Raw genomic sequence first — 14,374 nt, forward strand, 5'->3', positions numbered from 1 at the left:
AAATCAATATTATAAAAACTAGGCAGCTACAGCACAACATGAAAAGTCCTCATCTGTATAGAGAACCAGCTAGACAGGAAATAAGTGGAGGGACACTAACCCTGCAGCCCCACAGCCATCTGCATTAAGAATATATTGTGTTCAATATACCCACTAATGAATCACGGGGGACAGGGAAAAATTACAACAGTTAAGTGACAAAACTCACTGATAATACTAAATTATTCAGGAAAAAGTACAGTGCTGACTGCAAAGTGATACGGAAGGACCTAATGACAGCAAATAATCAGCCAGTAAAATGGCTGGCAGAATTCAATACCATTTGAAACACTGACTGATATTCATGGCAGGAAAAAACACTTCAACTTCATATGCATAACGATGGGCTCTGAATGATTCAGGAATTAGATCTTGGATTTATAATGGATTCTTCTTATGAAAGCATCAGCACAGTCAAAAAGCAGGGAGAGCGCTAGCAATTACTACTGCAGAGAATAAAACCAAAAGCACCTTTATTCAACTGTCTGAAAAGTTCAACTGGATCCTGAAAGTTATAACTCTCTCCCTCTCTTCTCAGAAAAGGTTTAACAAAACTAGAAAAGTTTCAAGGAAGGAGAATATGAAAAAAAAAATCAAAGGCGAGACACAACTAAATAGGGGAAAATCAGCTTGGAGAAATACTAGATCAGCATCAGATGAAAACAGCAGATGTCAGACTCAAAACAAGTGAGAAGAAATGGCTCTTCTTCTCATAAAGCAATTTTCAAGCTGTGTTTCTCCTAGCCTTCTCCTCTGGTTTTCTCAGCCTGTCTCGCCCTCATATTCTCTCCTCAGCTTGAGAGAGTCACTGACATGAACGTCTTAAAAGAGGACAAGGAGTTAAGGTGAATATATGCCACCCTTCCCTGCAAATGAAATGCAGCCATGTAAGAGAGGTGAGAATTAGCCAGACAGACCACAAAAGTGTTCACCTAAACCTCCGAACTAGGTTCACGGTACCTGCCGGCAGGTGTCTGCTCAGCCACTGGCCACTGCGTAGGAAGAACTGAACAAAACCTCCCCAGACAGACAGCCCCATCCTAGTCAGTGAGATACATCCCTCCCTCCCTGCCCTCAGGTTGACTGAAATAATGTGATTCGTGATAGTGGCCAGACAGAGATGCAGCTAACAATACGCAGTCTGTTTTTTCAAGCAATGTCAAAAGCACCTGTATTGCTTGGTAAGTTTTTGAAGGCTCTTTATCTTATTAGGATTTAAATAAATTAGATGTGTTCTTGCTTATTTTGAGGCCAGTAGCAACTAAGACAGCTAACATCAACCTCCTCTCTTGATTGAGCTGGCCCCAGTTGCCCCATATTCAATCCTGCTTTATCAGGCACAATGGTAACTAGGCTGCCCATCTGCAGAGGCATCTCCACTTGTCCATCAAGATATTAGAGAAAGTCAAATGGATGATAACCTTACCCAGTGCATGCCAGGTCAGGATTTCTTAAATGCAGGCTTCTCCAAACTGATTAATGTAATCTTATGGTGCAACAAAAGGATCCAACTTGGTAGCTGATTATTCATCAATAAAATACTGCACTTTAAATTCACACTTCAGCTTACTTCACACTAGAGTCTCCCATTCATATCAATAGACTTAAACCACAGATGCACTAATACAGGGCATTCAAGTATTCTGAACAGCCATTCCTGGAGTTAACTAGCACACCTCTGGAAGAAATCATCACCCATTAAAACTGGGGTACCATCTCTTGTGCTGAAGCAAATTCGTACCTGCTCAAGGGCACGTGATCCTCCACAACCTCTTTTCCGGGGGCACATCTGACATAACCCTAACAAGTCCAGAGTAGATTTCAGCATACCTAAGAGAACCTAAACCCGTGAAAGTAGATATTGCAAGCAGAATAATACAGGGGCGGGAGGAAAAGCAATTTCCAAATCTTGCCTCTGAGATTCTTTCCTGCTACCACGTTTTTTGGGCAGAGACTCACATTTATCTGTACGGCACCATATTACAGCACACAAAAGTAATAACATGATACAAGTTAAAGCATAACATTTATTCCTATTGTAACTACCTTCAGACTCTGAAATGAAAAAAACAAGCTGGTCAGCAACAGCTGCTGTGGCATCTGCCTGCAAGTCCATCAGCCAGCACTGTTCAGTGAAAAAAAATGTACCACTGAAGATAGATACTTCAGCAGTTTTGTTACCAACAGAAATCTATCTGAACTTCTTGTGTTTCCACACGTGCAAATTTTAGATCTTCTGGGCTAGTCAAAGGCTGAACTTATATCACAGTATAACAAAAGGAGAAGAATGTTAAGATTTGAGACCAATACCACTTAGAGAGAAAAAAAAAAAAAAGAGTCACATGAAAACAGCACAGTCTGATTTTGTACAGAGGCTGTGAAAAGCTACAGAAAAACCCACTCTTGCAAGAATTCAGAAGCTGCTGTGAAGTCTGGAAAAGACCAAATGATAAGAAACTGCTGTACCTTCAAACTCTGGATTTAAACCAGAACAACAATGTCAATGAAAGACTGCAGATGGCAGGGAGATCATTCCACAGCCAGCAGAAAGACCAGCTCCAGCCTCCCATCCCCAAATCCTCCCAGAAGACTTCAGTCAGACACAGTCTAATCACAGAAGTGGTCAGACAGAAAATGAAGGAAAATTACTCATATGTAAGCTTTACAATATACTAAGGAACTGAGTTAAGCAATGTGTATATGCCTTGCAGATATTAGCAAAATTAACTGAGACGGTAGTGGTATGGTGAAAAGATCACGTCCTGCCTGAGACTCTGAACCAGCTACAATTTCTGCAACTGTAGCACACGTATCAAACTCTTAATGAAAGTAAAGCATACCTAAAATGATTCCACGTGATTACTATTAAAAGGTTACTCCGATATTGAGCTGACATATGATTAGCATACATTCATGGTGCTTTTTTGTTTTATAAACCTAGCACTTTCCTCAGTGACTGACCTATCTGAGACAATTTACGGAATTTTGACTCAGAGGTGTAGTAGCAAAATATAAATAGACTAGCAACAGGTCTTGCTAAGAAGTCACATTGCAGGTGCTGATAAAACGAACAGAATATACTTTTCACTGGCTTAAAGCAATCAGCATCTCAAACTGGAAGAGAAAACGATCCCACTGCAATGCAGGTACAATGATGCGCACCCTTATGGAATTCATTCCCACCAAATGCCGATGCATTTTCCATAATGCAGATGAAAATGCTTCCATCCAACACCATGCCAGGTCATGCACCCAAAAACTTTCTCTTCAGTGGCTCACTTCATAAAAACAGATGGTGTTTAGGTGGGGAAGAAGGCAAGTGGCAAGAGAGAAAGGGAAAGTGAGGGATGGACTGTTAGAAGCAGCTTGTTTTAAACCAGGATTTGAAGGAGGTAAGATTTCATTATTTGAAGAGTACTCCAAATATGCTTTTGATCACAATAAAAGATTAAAAACCTTAGGCTTTTTTGTCATAGGGCCAAATAACATTTTTTTCAGGATTAAGGCAGACCCACTAGGGTGCCCACACTCAGCACATTACACCCCAGCTATCCCAGAGCCCCAGGACCCTCCACCTGGCATCTACACCACATGCTTCCATCCACCACTTCCCACCGATGTGCCCAAATCCCATTCCCAATCACAGCCAGCTTCCCCTACGGCCATGGCTTGGTTGAGATGCAGCTAGGGTTTGGAGGACCAGCAGAAAGCCTGGGGAGTGGGAAGGAGGGAGGCACAGAGGAGCAGCCAGGAAGATGTGAGTGCTGGCAGTAAGACAGTCTTCCTGTTGATTGCAAGGACCTTGAACTCCATACCGTGCACGGCAGGATCACTGACAAAGGATCAAAAGTAAAATGGTGCAAGAACAAGCCAGCAATCTACAGCCCTGCCCCATACCATGAGCTAGCTATGCACTTGACACTGCATCAGAAGTACACCTCTGAGGCTACCAAGACAACCCCTCCACAACTGGGCAGCACAAGAATTCAAGCTGTTTTACTGCATTGGTAAGGCCACCCAACATGGATTCATTTATCACAACAGGACAGTTTTCACATGATGTCTTCCTTTTTCAATACACCAGATTAAAAATAATCTAGCACATTACTACTAATAGTTAATCTTTTTATTTTTTTTTAATTTTTAAGTTCTGTGCAGTCTTAATGCTTCACTTCTCACATGCTTCTCAAAAACGTGTCCTAAATTGCACTTAATCATTTCATCTCTGTTTTTTGATAGCATCCTTCGCCTCAGTATCAAACCACTACACACCAACAGTATCCTTCCCTGCTTCACTATCAAGACCTGCACATCTGCAGTCAGACCTCAAGGATTTTCCAGAAGACAACAAAAATACCTGTATGGCCACACTAGCACCAGCTTGAGTACAGAGCATCACTGTATTACGTACAAGCACATCCTCCAGGGAAGCAAATACACGGAGACCATCCCAACATGTGCATTTGAAAGCTACACAACAAATAAGGCAGGAATTCAAACATTTATAGTGGCTCTTCCTAACTTTTGAACACCAGCTCAATAGTCTTTTGAATGGCAGCATGAGATAAACCACACACAGAGGAGAAGAAAAAGTTTAGGAAGAAGCCATTAAACATAATTCAGTGAAAGGTCATGGCAAGGCAGGGGGGAGGCCTCCCACACACACCGTTGCTGATAATTATCTGGAAAAATAGATTTTTAAATTTAATACCAGTTAAAGAATCAATCTTTAAATGGAAATATTAATAAGCTATACTTATAATTCATGGTTGCATAAGTACAGATGACAACAATAATACCATCATTTAAACAGCCCTTTTCATCAGCCTAGCCCAAAATGTACAAAACAGACAAAAAATTTAAGTGCAAGAACACAGAATCAGAAGCAGAGGCTGTCCCGTGGGACTACCAGAACTAGAAGCTCCCAGGCTAAAAAAATGCTTTAGAATCAATTAAGTCTTACAAACTCCAATCTGAATCAAAAATCATCTGCTCTTGTATTCCTCCTAAGTAATCACATGTGTACCAAGAAACACATTATTACCTCTCAAATACTGGCTCACTTACAATATGTAGAAAAGAACGCTAGACTTGAAGTTCATGTTTATTTTAATTCCCACTACTTATCATTGTAAAATACATAAAAGTTTAATTCCTGTAATAAATACATTTGAACTTGAACAGGATTTTTTAAGAAGTTCTTTCATTACTCTGCGGCCTCTGGCAACTGGCCCACACATAATTTGTTTGAACTCGAACAGGCAGAAATTATGGTATTTTTCTGCTTGAAGTGTTAGCATGAAAAGAGCCTTTGGTTCAATTTCAGCCAAATATCTAGATTAACTTTCTCAGCAAGATACTAAAATCATAGTTGCTTTAAAAAATATGTATTTCTCATTGAACTGATAGGTAAAAAAAATAATTTTTTCCCTCAAAGTCTTATACTTTTGGAAGGTAAGCCATGAAGGTAATCAGAATCAATGCTCTATAATGTGAGGACAAAGCTTTTTCACTATTAATAGTTTTAGCCTCTGTCAATCCTTAGAAATATTAAACTGTTGAGCATCAAAGCATTGAAAACAACTTCAGCAAATACCTCTTTTGTCCAGTATCACTAATACCTAAGATAAAATGTTAGAATAATTTAGGCTGGAAAAGACCTTTAAGATCATCGGGTCCAACTGTTACCCTAGCACTGCCAACTCCACCACTAACCATGTCCCTAAGTGCCACATCTACATGTCTTTTAAATACCTCCAGGGATGGTGACTCCGCCATTTCCCCGGGCAGCCTGGTCCAACGCCTCACAACCCTTTCCGGGAAGAAATTTTTCCTAACATCCCATCTAAACCTCTCCTAGGCACAATTTGAGGCCATTTCCTCTTGCCCTGTTGGTTGTTACTTGGGAGAAGGGACCAACACCCACCTCGCTACAACCTCATTCCAGGTAGTTGTAGAGAGTGGTAAGGTCTCCCCTCAGCCTCCTCTTCTCCAGGCTAAACAACCCCAGTTCCCTCAGCCACCTCTCAGAAGACTTGTTCTCCAGACCTTTCACCAGCTTCGTTGCCCTTCTCTGGACACACTCCAGCACCTCAATGCCTTTCTTGTAGTGAGGGGCCCAAAATGGAACACAGTCTTTGAGATGCAGCCTCACCAGTGCTGAGTACAGGGGCGTGATCACTTCTACTCCTGCTGGCCACACTATTCCTGATACAAGCCAGGATGCTGTTGGCCGTCTTGGCTGCCTGAGCACAGTGCTGGCTCACGTTCAGCCGTCTGTCAACCAGAACCCCCAGGTCCTTTTCCTCCAGGCAGCTCTCCAACCACTCTTGCCCAAGCCTGTAGCTTTGCATAGGGTTGTTGCGACCCAAGTACAGGACCTGGTACTTGGTCTTGTTAAACCTCATACAGTTGGCCTCGGCCCATTGATCCAGACTATCCAGATCCCTCTGCAGAGCCTTCCTACGCTCAAGCAGATCAACACTCCCACCAAACTTGGTGTTGTCTGTAAACTTACTGAGGGTGCACTCAATCCCCTCACCCAGATCATCAGTAAAGATATTAAACAGAACCGGCCCCAACACTGAGCCCTGAGGAACACTGCTTGTGACCGGCCACCAACTGCATTTAACTCTGTTCACCACAACTCTTCGGACCCCGCCATCCAGCCAGTTTTTAACCCAGCGAAATGTACACCTGTCCAAGCCACGAACAGCCAATTTCTCCAGGAGAATGCTGTGGGAAATAGTGTCAAAGGCCTTAATGAAGTCCAGGTAGACAACATCCACAGCCTTTCTCTCTTCCAATAAGCAGGTCACCTTGTCATAGAAGGAGATCAGGTTAGTCAAGCAGGACTTGCCTTTCCTAAACCCAGGCTGACTGGGCCTGATCACCTGGTTGTCCTGTATGTGATGTGTGATGGCACTCAAGGCGATCTGCTCCATCACCTTCCCCAGCACCGAGGCCAAACTGACGGGCCTGTAGTTCCCCAAATCCTTCCAGCCCTTCTTGTAGATCGACATCACATCTGCTAATCTCCAGTCAACCGGGACCTCCCCAGTTAGCCAGGACTGCTGATAAATGATAGAAAGCACATTGCTGAGCACTTCTGCTAGCTCCCTCAGCACCCTTGGGTGGGTCCCATCCAGCCCCATAGGCTTGTGACTAGGTGGTGTAGCAGGTCACTAACCATTCCCCCTTGGATTATGGGGGCTTCATTCTGCTCCCCTTCTGTGTCTTCCAGCTCAGGGGGCTGGGTACCCCGAGACCAACTGGTCTTACTATTAAATACTGAGGCAAAGAAGGCATTAGGTACCTCAGCCTTTTCCTCATCCTCTGTCACTATGTTTCCTCCTGCATCCAGTAAAGGATGGAGATCCTCCTTAGCCCTCCTTTTGTTGCTCATGTATTCATAGAAACACTTTTACTGTCGTTTATAGCAGCAGCCAGATTAAGTTCTAGTTGGGCTTTGGCCCTTCTACTTTTTTCCCTGCATAACCTCACAACATCCTTGTAGTCCTCCTGAGTTACCTGCCCCTTCTTCCAAGGGTCATAAATTCTCTTTTTTCCTGAGTTCCAGTCAAAGCTCTCTGTTCAGCCAGGCTGGCCTTCTTCCCCACCGGCTCATCTTCCAGCACATGGGGACGGCCTGCTCCTGCATCTTTAAGATTTCCATTTCAAGGAAGCTGAGAAAACTCTGAAGAACTGAACAGACAGAGAAGCAACTGCAGCTGTCTGCGATACTGAAACTGGTGTTTCTGCTTTGCCTTATGTAATTATTCATCCAGACTGTAATCTGAGTTTTGATTAGAAGGTTGTTTTTTCCCCAAGTAGTAAAAAAAATTAATTTAGACACAAATTTGATCTCATAAAGTCCTGGTACAAAATTTAAACAACCTGTACCTACATAGCAAGTAAGGCTGCATTTCAGTCCATCATATTTGACCTCAGTACTAAAGGAGTGTACAAGTTCAGCAGATGAAACTAGGTACAGAACAGATATTTATAAACCTGTCAATAATTCTCTACAGCATTCACACTATATTCTCTACTAGTATATCCACCTTACGTGGCACTCTTAAAAAAAAAAACAACTCTAGAATAATTTCTGAGTAAAACAATAGCAAATAGTCTTCCATACCATCACTAGCTTGTGGACACTTTAGGAAGAGCTTAGTTACTTCTCCCTTGACCTGCTAACTCCCTGTTAAGTAGGTGCTGCTGAATAGTTCGTTACAGCATATTGATAGCAGTTGTGAGAGAGAAAAGTTAAATCCTGAAACATGCTCAAGTTGGGTCCTCATAGCTGGACAGGAGGCAGGGAAGAAAATTAGCCCCTTGCTATACTGTTATGGACCGAGGTCTTTCCAAAGTGCAACTCTACACCTTCTAATTTTGGTTGGATCATTTCTGAAGTCACATATTTCATTCCTTAATAAACAAAAGGAGCTAAAATTACTTATTTCCATTTTTTATTTGCCCAAAGCAATCACAATTCATTTATGTCTTTGACAGATATCTCCCTAGGCCAATCTTGCCAGTGAAATATGGTACCTCATTTGTGGTCTTAAATAAAATACTTCCGCTAGTGACATGTTGCACTGATGTATCTCTAAGAAAAGATATGACTATGAGTTCTCTGGAAGTTCATCAAAGTCTTAACTGTTGAGGGAAAAAGAGGAATTGCAAATCTGAAACTAATGAGAATAAATAAATAAAACAGTTGTCAGATGGTATCATTAATTTAAGAACCTAAAAGTGCTTCACATTCATTGTTACGCCACCCATCCAAACAGATAAATATTGCTAGTTCTATTATACAGATTTAGAGAACAAGGGGCAGCAAGGTTTTTTTTCTTACAGCACCAAATGATTCACTGTCAAAGTTAAGCAGAGGTGAAGCTGAAGATAAATGACAAATAAAAGCTCGAGGCCCAATTGCTCATTACCATGCCCTATAAGTACCGTATTTATTAAGATCTAATCAAGTCCAAGAACATCGTAAGTTTGACAGTGCACACTCCAGAACTTGCCACCTGTGACAAAGCACGATGCTAAGCCTGGTGCTGCAACTACATTATACTGGCAAACATTGGAGCCCCATTTGTGGAGCCTGTTTCCCAGAGTTTCTGTTCCCCAAAAAAAGATAAGAGCTCTGCAGAAAAGCTTGAAGAAAAGCACCTGGGTGATCAGGAGGTTGATCACTTTATTTCTACCCATCATTTACTGATCGTTTCATTTCTAGTGTTCAAAGCCAGTCTCCTACATGAGGCTGGTGGCACTATCTGGGTAAATACCAAGAAGTAGGGGAAAGTGAAAACTGTCCCAACTATCACAAAGCCACTTTTGAATGTTATTACAGTTTCTTTTCAAACAATGAGATAAGCAAGGAGATTACTACTGTTAGAGAATACCAATCCACTCTTACTGACTAATAGGTCCTCACTGACATGAACAATCATACATCATCTACATATAGGCATCTAAATAAAGATTTCTGTAGACCTTAAGCACTCACTGAAACCTAAAGGCAGGTGCCTAATGCTTTATGTAAGCAGCCAACTGTAGTTTTGGTACATGCTGTGGATGTAAGTAGTATTTTCTGCTCAGACATTACTATTATATTCCGAATTAGTGTCATTAGGCGATGTCTTGTGGTCTGCAACACAACTGAAGATCTTACACATAATCATAATCTCAGAAACACTTTTTTTTCCAAGTATCTAGAGAATGAAGATTACACAATACTTGGAACTTGAGCGTGCCAAAATAAGCTGTTATAAAACTAGCTGCACACCCGGACACAATCACATTGAAAGCAAGCAAGTAAAGTAAATAACATTCTCCTCAGAATACACCACACACTCAAACAGTCCTACTAGCGGATGTGGATCATGCCTAACTAACGCTGTGTGAGAATTTAGTCTTTGTTACATTTTTCCATCTTTGAACAGAGACAGCTTTACACATCTGCCCAGTAGATTGCTTCTTTAACACTGGTAGGACATTTTAAGATCATTTAAACAACTAACAGAGGGAAGATCCCCCTGCCAGTAAGACACATTCTAGCCCTGTCAGTTTTTTCCCTGCGATTGAAAGGTAGACAATAACGGACAATATGTCCTTTTGGTCACATGTATTGAAGAAACACCAGACAGAACCCCAAATAAGCACTTCGCACATAATTATAAGAATTCAAAGACACTGGTTATGCCCTTTAGAAAAACAGAGCGCTGTCTACAGCCTGTGCTGTAATGCACACAACACCCCAGGGCATGATAAGCCCTTTATTAATGCTTGCAATAAAATGAGCACTGCAGAAAATTGCACGCCGTAGCCATGGATTGCTAAAAATCAGAGAGTTCTGCCAGCAGTGAACGTATACTCACAAGGTGCAGAGTCCTCAGGGGAAGCTGCCGTCTGCTGCAAATGAGTGGAAATATTTTCAGTGGAGTTTTCAGGTGATGTCAACAACAGGAAAGATGACTTTGAGCCAGATTTCCATTTCTCATCAGACGCGGCCTTAAAAGTTGGAACAAGAGCGTTAAGGCTCCTCATTTATACCCCCAAACCTGCGATTAAACTCCTGTGTAGGTACAGGCTCCTGTATCTATGCGGCAGCCCGGAAAGTTCGTGTGTGCGTGACGGGGGTGTGTGTCTCGTCCGTCGCCCCCCCCGGACCCAACTCCGGCGCCGTAATAAGGGAACACTTTGATCACTCCGGCGCTGAGCACTGGCCCCGCAGGGCCCGTACCCAGCTGCAGCCCCCCCACCTCCGCGACCACCTGCCCGCACCCCCGCGGCCCCGGCCCCGGCCCCGGCCCCGGCCCGCCACGACGCGCTCCCCGCCCCTCACCACAGCCACGCGCAGCCCCGGCGGCTGGGCGCGGGTCTGCGCCGGGAGCCCCACGCGTGGCGGCGGCGCCCCGCTCACCTGCGCTCCCCCCGCGGCACGGGGTCCCCGCCGGGCGCGGGGCCCGGCACAGCCCCACCGGCTCCAACGGCGACTCCGCCGCCGGGCTGGGCTACCCCGGAGCCGCCGCCGCCGCCGCCGCCGTGCCCGCTGCGAGGGCGACACCCAGCGGCCGCGGCGGGCGGGCAGCGCCCCGCCACCCCGCCCCGCCAGCCCGGGCCGCCTCCTCCCCGGCGAGGGGCCGTGACGGGACAGGCCTGCCGGCCCGGCCGCCTCGCCGCCGTTCCCCACCGAGAAAAGGGGAAAGGTCGCGCGTGGAGACGTGGGGCCACAGCCTACACACACACACCTGACATCGGCGGGGGCAGCGGAGCCCACGGCGGGCAGGGGCGGGCGGGGTCTCGATCACCAGCCTGGCCTCGAGTGGGGCGAGTTACCCGCCGCTGCCCGGGAACGCTGGGCGCTGGCCGCGGCGAGGTCCTTGGGGAGCTGGATGCTCTCCTGAACCGAGGCTCCTTCGCAACTTAGTTGTGGAAGCTCGTAATCATTTGTGTAGCGCTACAAAACACTTCCATCAATGACACAGGCAGCAAGATCTTGTGCACCCTCAGCAGGTTGCAGATGACACCAAGCTGAGCGGTGCAGTTGACACACCAGAAGGACAGGATGTCATCCAAAGGGACCTTGACAAGCTGGAGAGGTGGGCCTGTGAGAACCTCATGAGGTGCAACAAGGCCAAGTGCAAGGTCCTGCACCAGGGTTGGGGCAACCCCCAGTATCAATACAGGCTGGGGGATGAAGGAATTGAGAGCAGCCCTGCAGAGAAGGACTTGGGGGTATTGGTGAACAAAAAGCTGGACATGAGCCAACAATGTGCATTTGCAGCCCAGAAGGCCAACTTTATCCTGGGCTGCATCAAAAGAAGCGTGGCCAGCATGTCGACAGAGGTGATTCTGCCCCACCTGGAGTCCCGTGTCCAGCTCCGGAGCCCTGAGCACATGAAGGACATGGACCTGTTGGAGCGGGTCCAGAGGAGGGCCACAAAAATGATGCGAGGGCTGGAGCCCCTCTTCTGTGAGCACAGGCTGAGAGAGTTGGGGTTGTTCAGCCTGGAGAAGAGAAGGCTGCAGGGAGACCTTATTGCAGCCTTTCAGTACTTAAAGTGGGACTATAGGAAGGATGGGAACAATCTTTTTAGCAAGGCCTGTTGTGACAGGACAAGGGGTGATGGTTTTAAACTAAAGCAGCATAGATTTAGACTGGATGTAAGGAAGGAATTTTTTACAATGAGGGTAGTGAAGCACTGCAACAGGTTGCCCAGAGCGGCTGTGGAGGCCTCATCCCTAGAAACATTCAAGGTCAGATTGGACGGGGCTCTGCACAACCTGATCTAGTTGAAGATGTCCCTGCTCACTGCAGGGGGGTTGGACTACATGACCTCTAAAGGTCCCTTCCAACCCAAAGCATTCTATGATTCTAAAGCCAGTCTCGGGGAGGCCAGATACCCTTCCCTCCAGCAGGGAGCCAGCCAGTGGGCTTTGAAGTCTGGGCTGAGGGTCAGAGAGGGCTGACTTGAAAGCTCGCTGTGCCTCACCCACCCCTCCAGCCATTACAACGCCCCAGGGACCTTCAGTTCACCAAAGTCATGTGTATGTGCGGGCAATTATGTTTGTACATCGGTAATTCACAAACTGGTAGGGAGGCAAGTTAGACGGCCCATCTGTAGGCACCAGTACAGGAGAAAGGAGTTTGTGTGAGTTGGCTGAGTGAAAGGATAAAAGCAGGATCTGAAGAAGAAGGAGAAAACAGAAATAAAGCAGCCATTCCCCACACAATGCCTGATCGCACAGGGACACCGCTTTCAAAGGCCGTTCCTCTGGCTCAAGGGCATTCTCAGGATGATGCCCTAAATGAACTAAACATTGAAGTATTACAGTCACTATCTAGTTATGTGATGAATATATTCTTTTGAATGTTTTTGTAGATGATTCTACTTACGCATTTTTCACTCAACAATTACTATGGCATTCATCATTCTGTGGGAATGGGCACACCATCGGTTCACATCAAAGCCCTTGGTGCTCCACGGGAAAGATTTACTGACTGAATTTTGTGTTCTGATGCCTCTCTGATCTCAGCAAAGCTTTGTAGCTTTGTCAAAACTACAGCACTAGTCTGAAGTCTGGTGTCATTACTGAAATTAGAATGTAATTGCTAAAATACATAAAAATACATTGTGATTCCTCACACTATAATTTTGTTTGCTCGTTTCCATATTCGGGATAGGCCTATTTCATGGAAATTTTATTTTACTCAATATTGTGTAAAATCCTGATGTAGGAATGGAAGTATTTCTGTAACAGTTAAGCTATATGTTAAGTAAGTTCCATGTATGTGAATGTTTGCAGGAGTACTTTGGCTATGTTTGATCATTATGATTGAGAAACAACACGTTAACTCATTGCAGAAAAAGGCTTTCTTGGCAGCGATCTGCCACCAATTTTCCCTCTCTAACAGAAGCAGGATGAGACACAAATCTAGGTGCACCATGTGGATGTCAGTGGACCATTCCCTGCACTTAATTATTGTTCCTCTTTTTCAATCCAGACAACCGATTTGGTATTCTTCTGGGTTTTTTTTTCTGCCAGGAAGAGGAATTCATGAAGGATTGCCTCAGTTGCCTGAAACAGAAAGTATGTCATGCCTATGAACTGCAGCTCCCTGCTGACAAAGTCCAGTCACGTCTAATACTGTACACGTCATGTATTCAAAGACTCAACTCCATGTCTACCTGCCCTTACTACAAGTCCTGTGACTGACAGCTGGGCGCTGTTTCGTTACATGCAACAGGCTTCAAAGTTAAAAGACCCGACAAAAGGAAAAGACGAGGAAAGAAAAAGGCCAGGTGCAGAGGGGACAGAGAACAACTTGGGGGCAAAGGGACAGAGGAGGAACAAGTCCTGAAGCTTATGTAGAGGCCAGGGCATATTATATTGCCAAAGGGTTGGCAGAAGTGCTTCAGCCCAACTCTAAAAACCTATCTGGCAATGGGCCTGGAGTCTACGTGGCTTTGAAACTGAAGCTGTGGTCAAGGAGGAGGGCACTGACATCAGTGTTGTGGCAAGAGCTGCACTGTAACCAGTCCTGTCATTCCTGAGCTTCTACACCCTGATTTAGTATTTTAATATCTCCAAATTATTCCCTTTCTCTCTCACTGGTAATGTTTCATAGCTCCTTATATAAAAGAAACCTAATACAGTCAGATTTCTGGGCAAGACCCACTTCCCACAGCCAGCCTTGAAAGCTAATAGCCCTTTCTGCGCAGATGTGGTCAGCCAATGGTCCTTCATTACAGACCTGGAAACTCTCCTGCTCTTTCCATCAGGAGTTTTCAGCCAATTAACGCCTCCCAGGGCTGTCCCA

General features: G+C 44.9%; 1 protein-coding gene across 2 annotated transcripts in view; it reads right to left on the reverse strand.

The window, feature by feature from the left end:
* The window catches only part of ANKRD6 (ankyrin repeat domain 6), a 121,936-nt gene extending 110,847 nt beyond the window's left edge, over window positions 1-11,089 (reverse strand). For both annotated transcript variants that reach the window (XM_064447635.1, XM_064447634.1), the window contains exons 1-2: window positions 10,973-11,089; window positions 10,428-10,560 (exon numbers count right to left, since the gene is read on the reverse strand). The gene's annotated coding sequence lies outside the window, so the exon portion shown is untranslated. The remainder of the gene's footprint in view (window positions 1-10,427; window positions 10,561-10,972) is intronic.
* Window positions 11,090-14,374: the final 3,285 nt, after the last annotated feature.

The sequence above is a fragment of the Phalacrocorax carbo genome, chromosome 3 (genome assembly GCF_963921805.1).
Source record: "Phalacrocorax carbo chromosome 3, bPhaCar2.1, whole genome shotgun sequence".
NCBI lineage: Eukaryota > Metazoa > Chordata > Aves > Suliformes > Phalacrocoracidae > Phalacrocorax > Phalacrocorax carbo.